This window comes from Neolamprologus multifasciatus, chromosome 19 (assembly GCF_963576455.1).
Source record: "Neolamprologus multifasciatus chromosome 19, fNeoMul1.2, whole genome shotgun sequence".
Taxonomy (NCBI): Eukaryota; Metazoa; Chordata; class Actinopteri; order Cichliformes; family Cichlidae; genus Neolamprologus; species Neolamprologus multifasciatus.
Genome location: NC_140457.1, coordinates 21,942,960 through 21,952,243, shown reverse-complemented (window position 1 = coordinate 21,952,243; position 9,284 = coordinate 21,942,960). Strand labels below are relative to the sequence as shown.

At 39.4% G+C, this 9,284-nt stretch overlaps 2 long non-coding RNA genes across 3 annotated transcripts; one reads left to right on the top strand and one right to left on the bottom strand.

Annotated features, from left to right (window-relative positions):
• Window positions 1–365: 365 nt before the first annotated feature.
• LOC146496605 (uncharacterized) lies at window positions 366–1,393 on the top strand. The gene is made up of 4 exons (XR_014871119.1): window positions 366–491; window positions 579–608; window positions 695–856; window positions 1,150–1,393. It is a non-coding gene; the product is annotated as an uncharacterized LOC146496605 (long non-coding RNA).
• A 3,140-nt stretch (window positions 1,394–4,533) lies between these two features.
• Window positions 4,534–8,221, bottom strand: LOC146496604 (uncharacterized). 2 transcript variants are annotated; one of them, XR_014871120.1, is made up of 5 exons: window positions 7,471–8,221; window positions 6,157–6,288; window positions 5,755–5,784; window positions 5,310–5,414; window positions 4,534–5,233 (listed from the first exon to the last, which is right to left on the bottom strand). It is a non-coding gene; the product is annotated as an uncharacterized LOC146496604 (long non-coding RNA). The 2 variants fall into 2 exon arrangements; XR_014871121.1 differs by lacking the exon at window positions 5,755–5,784 and having other exon boundaries at window positions 6,130–6,288.
• Between the last annotated feature and the right edge of the window lie 1,063 nt (window positions 8,222–9,284).

The window sequence follows — 9,284 nt, the reverse complement described above, 5'->3', positions numbered from 1 at the left end:
CATAAATTTTAGATTTTATTTTTTAACTGCATTATTATGCACTGATAACAAAGTGACATATTACTATCTGGTTATAAATTGATGGTCTGCCAAAAACTAATTTCCAACATTTAAACTGTTGTGAATGACGCACGGGCGTTTAATCTGGTGCAATTCTCTCATGAATCCCATGAAATCAACATATATTAATTTTATTTTATGCTATAAAGAACATTTCTGTCAGAAGCTACGGTCACAAACACTGGTTTCTTTATTTTATACATGTGACCCCTTCGTAAATCCTACTAACACCACCACATTTATCAATATAAGCAAAGATAAGAAACACAAAAAGTAAAGAGAAATCACTCTCCAGTTTGTGTGGCTCTCTGTCGCCCTCTGTTGTTCACCTCTGAACATAAAGTTTTGTTTCCGAGAAAAGGAAACCTTTCTTGCTATAAAAATCAGCCCATTTCAGAGCAGACGCAGAGCAGATAAAGACATGGACCCCGGTGAGTCATTTGAGTTGCTGTGCATGGATCGTCTTTGATTAAAAAAAATTATGGAATGTTAATGTGTGTTCTTATGTTGTGTTGTAGTGACAGCTGTGTGCACTGCTGCAGGAGCAGGTAAGCAGTTTTTTAAATTTTAACTCATTTGAATCAAAGCCCGATCCATGTCTGATCCATGTCTGATCCATGTCTTCTTCCTGCAGTAGGTGCTGTAGTCGCTGCTCCTGCTCTTCTGGGAGTTGCTGGTTTCACCTCAGCAGGAATAGCTGCAGGCTCTTACGCTGCAGGCATGATGTCGTCTGCTGCAGTTGCTAATGGAGGAGGAGTGGCAGCTGGAAGTGTGGTGGCTGTTTTGCAGTCAGCAGGTAAATAAATAATTAGACGTTTTATTCGGATTTTAACTTGCAACAGCATGCAAAAAGACATATTTCATGAAAATATCACAATTTTAGATTAGATAATGACACTATATTGTATCATTATGATAATAAATATTACAATGACATCATCAATTATATCATTAATGATAACGATAACTGTGAATAATGACGATGATAATGATTCAGTACACTGTGATATCAGCAGGACTGAAATTATATTTACTTATTAGGCACAAAGTATAAGTATTTATCAGCTTCTTTGTGTAATGGTACTGCAGGTGCAGCTGGTCTGTCAGCTACTGCTGGTGCTGCTGTGGCAGGTGCTGGAGCAGCAGTGGGATGGCTGGAGAGTTTCATCAGCTGAAAATCATGAAGAACTCATATGTTTGCTTTATGCCAAAACTGGAAGTCTTGTTACTCTGCTAAAGTTTTTTTCCCACCAGTTTATGTAAACACTTTTTCATTATTATGTTTTGACTATTAGAAAATTATATTAGTATTAATAAAAATGCATTTAAAAGGTTTAATACCTCATTGTCTTATTTTAAATAAACCCTTTCGCGCGTAGTGGTCACTACAGTGGACAGCTATTCAAAGGCTATTTTGTTGTATTTGTGTCATTTGTGTCAGTGGTGATGGTTTACTTGCACATAAACCACTACATTGGACACTAATGTGTCATACCCTGCCACCCACTGGTCGTTTAATGTTACTATAGATGTATGACTTGTTTCATTCTAATTATTGTTAGTATTTTTATTCATCTTTTTATGCCTAAAGATGAATAAAAATACTTACGAAAAAAATCCTGATCGAAGTTGTCATAATTCATCCATGAAAGGCTTAAGTATTACAACAGTGTAAAGATTTAAACTCCAGGTGATCTCAGCAATAATATTGTTTTTTAGCCGTTTGTAATACTAACTGTACTCTTAAACTTATATATAACAAGGACAACACAAGTTCTTACAGATGGACGACTGATAAGGCAGGTTTAAGAGTGCAGTCAGAAATGAACATAACTGCCATGTGTTTAGTTTTTCTCTCTTTTAGTTTACAGTTAAAATGAAGCCATTTTATCCAAAAAATCTAAATCCAATTTTAAAACAGAAGGTTTTCCTAAAGTGCTGTACAGAAACAAAAGGGTAAAACACAAGATAAAACCACTGACACTCACATTGAAGCATAATAATATACATAATGAACATATCAACTCACACCAATCTGAGCGCTATCGAAAAAAGGTGTGTTTTCAAAAGCGACTTAAAAACAGGAAACAAAGATGCCTGTCTAATATTTAAAGGCAGCGTATTCCAAAGTTTGGGGGCCATAATTGAAAAGGCTCGTTCACCTCTACGTTTTAGCCTAGATTTTGGGACAACCAACAGCTGCTGGTCAGCTTTTAATGTCACCTCACAGATTATCATCATCATGTTTACAGCAACTGTTAGTGTGTTTGTTTATTCACCTTGAGAACTCTCAGCCAAAACATTTCTTCTCTTGATAAATGTATTTGTAAGGCATTGAATGATTAAAGATGAGCATGTACATGAATTCTGTCAGGTTCATGTGCTGAACTGAACCAGAAACACACATGCAGAATCAACAATGACAGGACAATAAACTGAGAGAAACAGAGGGTTTAAATTAAACTGGGTAATGGTGATAAGAACAAGGTGATACACACAGCTGAACTAAATCTAACTAATAACACAGGAAGTGGAACAAAAGATAACGCACACAGGTCAGAGCTAACATAATAAAACAGGAAACAGTGATAAAGTCCAAAATGGAAAACACTGGGACAATGACCCAGGAACACTGACAGATCTCTTTTGTTCAGAAAACCACAGGCAGTTAACTGCAGCCAATCTTCCCAAGAGAGAGTAACCTGGCTCAGCGGTGTACAAAGTTTTATATGAGAATGTCCGTCTATGTAACTGGTTAAAACTGATGGGGAGAAATTATAGTTTGTACTAAACTATCCCTTCATTGGTGCCCCATACTTGTAGGGTTAGGGTTAGGGTTAGGGTTGTACCAGTCTCTCAGCACTAACAATTTTTCCCTATTTTCTAACCTTTACCAAATAATGTGTTGTCTTACTGACCATGAGAGCAACTCTGGCTGAGTTACAGGATATTGTTTTTGTCTCACGCAGTCCCGATGACCCACACACCACAGCATTTCAGTGAGGTTAAGGTCAAGTTCAAGTTCAAGTTCAAATTTTATTCGCCACATGCAGAGGTAGGTTGCCAGCAGTGGAATGAACCCGCCCCCCGACCTTACACACACAACACAGACATCACATGGGGATACAAGTCAGAGAACAGTTGATACAGAAAAACCACTGAAATGGACATTACAATGGGAAAAAGTACAAGAGGAAAAAAAGAGACCTCTACTCATGCTGGGCTACAGGAGGACAGCATGAGAACAGGAAACAAAAAAACTCCTCTGCACAGAAAAGCACATAAATGTCCACAGTACAACATTCTAGAGCACGTGACCAGCAACAGGGTTGGGTAGGGGATAAGGAGTAATCCCAGGCAACACAGCAGACATCCTGCCACTGCGCCGACTCGCCACTGGACTGGACAGGTCTGGACTTTAATTTGCATGTGTTTTTATTTTCACATTAAATTTGTAAAGACAACAGAAGCATGATATCAGTAACTGGATCAGACAAAACATCTTCATCCTCTACAATTATATTTTATTTCAAAATCATGAGTAAAAATCAGCAACAAAGGTTATCAAACATTTTTGTAATGCTCAAATCATGCTTTAATCTCAGTCTTTGACATTCACATATAAGAATACATTTTCATTCAGGATATTGAGATTTGTCACAGGAGGAAACATTTGTAGGCCAGTATATGTTATTCAATGTGTTAATCTTCATATTTCACAGTCACGTTACACATAGTTGAGATCACCCAACCCACTGCTCTTAATGCAAGAAGGAATTTCCTCTTAAGCAAAAAGAACATACAACAAAAGAAAAAACAGGTTACTGAAACTAACCTGCCTTAATAATTACATTTACAGAACTTGTTTTGAAGTAAGAAAGAAAAGGCCCTGATTCTTTATTTATCTGGTTCCTGAATGTAAAGGAGAACTATTCATGGGCGAGGCTTCATCACATTCCATTGCTGTTGTCCCTGCAGTTGTGTGACGTCACAATTATGTCTGAACAACTACCAGAAGATACAAAGTGCTTCAAAAATAGAAATAGTGCAAATTTAAATAGAACAAGTAGGATAAAAAAATAAAAAAATAAAAAAATCTGAGCATTAAAAAACATAACTAAATGTCAAATATTCATAAAAGCTTTTTAATGTTAAAAAAGAGCATTAAGAAGCAACACCTAAGGCAATAAAGTTCCTGTCCTCCACTATGGGGTCACCTGTCCGAATGACAAGTTTTGTGGTTTGTTTAGATGAAACTTTGCAAAGCTGCGCTGCCTTGTTCTTTTGAAAGATAACAGGCTTCTCATGGCAGCCCTTCCAGCCATTTTCTAATTGTACGAGTTTTAGGATAATAACAGAGAAGTCTATAGAAAGTAATAGAGTCGGTGATGAAGCTCTTTGTTTTCATTATGTTTTATTTGCAGTTTCTCTAATCCTTGCATGGTCTGAGCTTCCAATAAGATTGTGGCACCAAGCAGTATATCAGTGAAGAGCCGGGGTAAAAAATGAAAAGACTTTCTTTCTTACATATCTGCCTTAATGTGTATCTCCATCAATGATATTATTGTAAGTGATCTCAGTCCTCAAATTGTCAGTGTTGTCTTCAGGCCTTTAAATCCAGTCTCTATATTTCTCCCACGTTTCAGGTACAGTGGTAGAAATAATTTTTTGAACCCTAAATAATTTGTATGTTTCCCCACTTACAGAGAAATGAACAGTCTCTCATTTTTATGGTAGTTTAATTTTAATGGAGAGGGACAGAAAACCCAGGAAAAAAACACATGACAAAAAAGGTGTAACTTGCCCGTCACTGACTGAAACAGGTGTTTGAGCCCATTGAACACAGTCAGATTACTGGCTCTGTAAGAGTGATGCATTTATGGACTATGGATTTGATATTGTTACTGTACATTACATTATGGTGTTTACAATAAAAACAACTATACTTTTTATTTTGCATGTGTTTTTATTTTCAAATTAAATTCATGAAGAGAACAGAAGCGTCAAACAGTCTTTGGATCTGATAAAACATCTTCACCCTTTACAATGATATTTTACTTCAAAATGATAGGTAAAAATCAGCAACAATTTTTATCAATGATTTTTGTAATTCAGTTCTCAACACATGCTTTATCTAAGTGTTTGAAAAATTGTGTTTATTCAGTGTGTTAACCTCTTAAGCCCCAACGCCCCCTGATACGGGGGCAAAAAGCAGGAGATCAGGTAGGCTTGGGGCTTAAGAGGTTAACCTTCAAATTTCATAGTCACGTTACATGCAATTGTGAACATCCAACTTGCTGCTCCTCCAACACTGCCAAACAATAAACGGGCAATCCAAGACAGAAATGTTGGACCTACAGGAAAATCAGATTAGACACCATTAGCTGTTTGTTATACTTGTTCAACATGAACAAAGCTTTTATTTTCCATCTTCACCCCCTGATAAATAAATTATTTTAGTCATGAACATTTATTTATAGAGACGTGTTCAATAAGAGCATTTCATATGTTTGACATGTTCTTAGATAAACATCAAAAGCGAAGTGGACTAAAATATTACTATTCTGAATTTACCTGAAGCTGATCCTGTTCCCGCTCAATGAGAAAACATGTCTGTTTGTTTGGTTTTGTTTTACACACATTTAGAGAGAGCGATAGGGAGAGAGAGAATATATAACAAATTTTTTTTTTTACCCCAGGACTGCAAGATTGTTGTGAGACCTGCTGCACCTACATTAAAATCAGATTAGACACTATTAGCTGTTTGTTATACTTGTTCAACATGAACAAAGCTTTTATTTTCCATCTTCACCCCCTGATAAATAAATTATTTTAGTCATGAACATTTATTTATAGAGACGTGTTCAATAAGAGCATTTCATATGTTTGACATGTTCTTAGATAAACATCAAAAGCGAAGTGGACTAAAATATTACTATTCTGAATTTACCTGAAGCTGATCCTGTTCCCGCTCAATGAGAAAACATGTCTATTTGTTTGGTTTTGTTTTACACACATTTAGAGAGAGCGATAGGGAGAGAGAGAATATATAACAAAAAATTTTTTTACCCGAGGACTGCAAGATTGTTGTGAGACCTGCTGCACCTACATTAGCGAGTGCTAAATGTGGAATCAGGTTGGCAGCGATGGAGCCTGCTGCTATTCCACCTGAAGTGAACCCCAGTGTAGGCAAATCGGCAGAGGTCAGAATCACAGTTCCATTAGGTCCTAGATTACAGTTTTTTCTGAATGCTTAAACCCTAACTGTGATTCTTATAGCACAATTCCTAAAACTATTAACACTTATAGCAAAACCACTCACTGAGTTTGCAAAACTAAAAGCACAAACACTGCTTTGCACTCAGTTTGCAATTTTGTAACACACACTTTGCAAAACTGTAGGCACAACTCACTGCTTACACTCAATTACCAAATTTCCAACACACTCCTAGCAAAATTATACACATGTATGGCTATCATTAACACTATTTTGCCAACTGTCTGGCACACTTTCACATGTGAAAACTGTTTTAGATAATTAGTCCACTTTGCAATCAGCCTAAGCACTATAAACAGGCCACAGGTAAGCTGTCTATGTGGAGTACAATGGAAGGAGCAGTAAGAGTGAGAAGAGTGAGAATCAGAGGAGGCCGAGGGAGAGGACGTGGAGGTGAAGAAGCAAGAGGGTTAGAGGAAGTTAGAGGAAGAGGACAAAGAGGAGCAAGAAGAGGACGAGGAGGGGAAAGAGGAAGGGTAAGAAGAGTAAGAAACAGAATAACTGATGACATCAGGGCTACAATAGTGGACCATGTCATCAACCATGGGATGACCCTGAGGGAAGCTGGCCAACGGGTTCAGCCTAAACTGAGCCGCTACACTGTGGCAAGCATCATTAGGACATTTCGAAATGAGAATCGGTAAGTACTTTGTAGCACTGCCATACTCTAATGAGAAACACAACAGTACCATACATGCAAAAATACTGAAATTGTTACTTTACAGAATTGCTAGACGTCCAGATGTTGGGGGCAGAGGCAGAATGTTCAATTGACAACTGTACACAGAGAAAGCAAAAGCCAGATGTGTTTTGTATTCATACCATCAGTGTGCAGTTGGCGCATTGTGTGCTTAGTAGATGATGGCTTGTGTGTACTGTTTGATACGAAAACACCATTTTTACGAAGGTGTGAAGAGTTAATCTAGCTGTGTTCACTTTTGCAAGAGAACTACAATGTTTTGATAATTGGGTGACAGGTTTTCTTATTTGTGTGTAGAGTTTTGCAAAAATAGCCAATAGTTACAAAAAATGTGCTTAAGCAATCAGAAAAAACTGTAAAAACAAAAAACAAAAACAAACTTATACTAAAGATTTTCATATCAAAATTATGCCGTGGTGATGTGATGGCGTACCTGGAGACCCAAGGACTGCCTTGCCTGTTAATGAAATACAAAAAGATATCAAATAAAATCTTTACAGTAACAATAATAATACACATAGACTGCATTATATATATGTGTGTGTGTGTGTGTGTGTGTGTGTGTGTGTGTGTGTGTGTGTGTGTGTGTGTGTGTGTGTGTGTGTGTGTGTATACTCGCATATTTCTTCCAAGTCCATGTTGATGCTTTTAAAGATAACACACACAAGAGCTCAACTGCTGATATGGAAACTTGATGCATGTCTTTTACTTTTTATTTCAAAGAGCTGCCACTCCTATTTCTCAAATTACAACAGAGGAGGAGCAGCATAGGGATGTAGTTTTAAAAATATAACACTAACATATTCATTTGAAAACAAAACATATTTCTTTGCAATGTTCCAAATAAAGTCATTGCATGTAACAAAAGGCTCTGCACATAATATGTTTTGTAATAATAATAATAACTAACAAAAGCCCTGTGACTGTGCTATAGAAATCTTCTCTGAAACTCTACTACCTTTCAGCCGTCTTTACAGCCTGTCATGGCCTGAGAGGAAGGCTATGAAAAAATATATTCGAGAGTCTTTCGCAGCAGGCATCATCCATCCTTCCTCTTCCCTGGTAGGCGCAGGTTTCTTCTTTGTGGCCAAAAAAAGATAAGACGTTGTGTCCCTGTATTGATTACAGAGGTTTAAATGAAATCACAGTGAAAAACAAATACCCCTCACCTCCATCAGCTTCACTGATGAGTGGATGACGGGGTGGGTGCAGTTTTCTCTGTGGTGGGCTGTCCCGGGCTCTGTGTGGCCGGGCGGCGCTGCTGCTCTGGGCCCCGGTCCGGATGGGCCTGGGCCCCCTTTCCCTGGCGGGTTGCAGAGTATGGGGGTGCCTACTGGGGTCAGCAGGGGAGCTGGCCCCAGGGAGGGGTCACTTGCCCCTCCCTTCCTTCCCTCCCCATCTCCAACTGCCTCCCTCTTCCCGCTCCACCACAATCACCCACACATGCAGGGCCTTGGGGTAAAGATGTGTCACCAGGGTGCAGGGGAGAGACCACCCCTTCTGTCCCCTTCTGGCTGCCTGTGCCTCAATTTTATCTCACAACTTAGACATTCACATTACTCTCACTCTCATTACACATACATATAGGATCTTGGGGGTGGGCATGCTACATGGACTCCAAAAGACCATCAGGGTGTAAAACCTCACCCCTGGTGTCGTTGCCCACCTCTCAATTTTAAATACACGTAGAATTTGAGGGCTTTCAGGAGGGGCTATGTGCTTACCTGCTGCTCTCTGGCAGGTAGCTTCATGCCCTCCTGGGTTTTAAATGCACCTTAGAACACACATGCATCAACACTACATATGAGCGGGCGGAGGGAGGTTTGGAGTCTTCTCACACCCCCGTTCTCTGCGGCCTGCTGGAGCGGGGGGCCAGGAGGAGGAGTTGGCCATCCGACTGGGGTCTGGAATGTGGGGCCTCCCTGCTGCTGCGGAGTCGGGGTGGTCTGCTTCTCCCCACCGCAGGGTAAAGGGTAACACCACCTGGGTCTGGGTGCAGTTTCCCCCTCTAGGGGCAAGGGTACCTAGACCCGGGGCTTAGAGTACGCTTGGGGAGTGTGATTGTGTGTACAGTGTCTCTCTATGTCTGTCTCCACGTTGGGTGAGTGTTGAGTAATTGCATATGAGAGCATGAGGGTGGGAATGGATGTTTGTATCTGTGTGTGCCTGTATGTCTGTGTCTATATGTCAGGTTGGGTATCAGACGCCACCTCTCTGGGGACATCTCAGGTCCTCCAAGGTATGGAG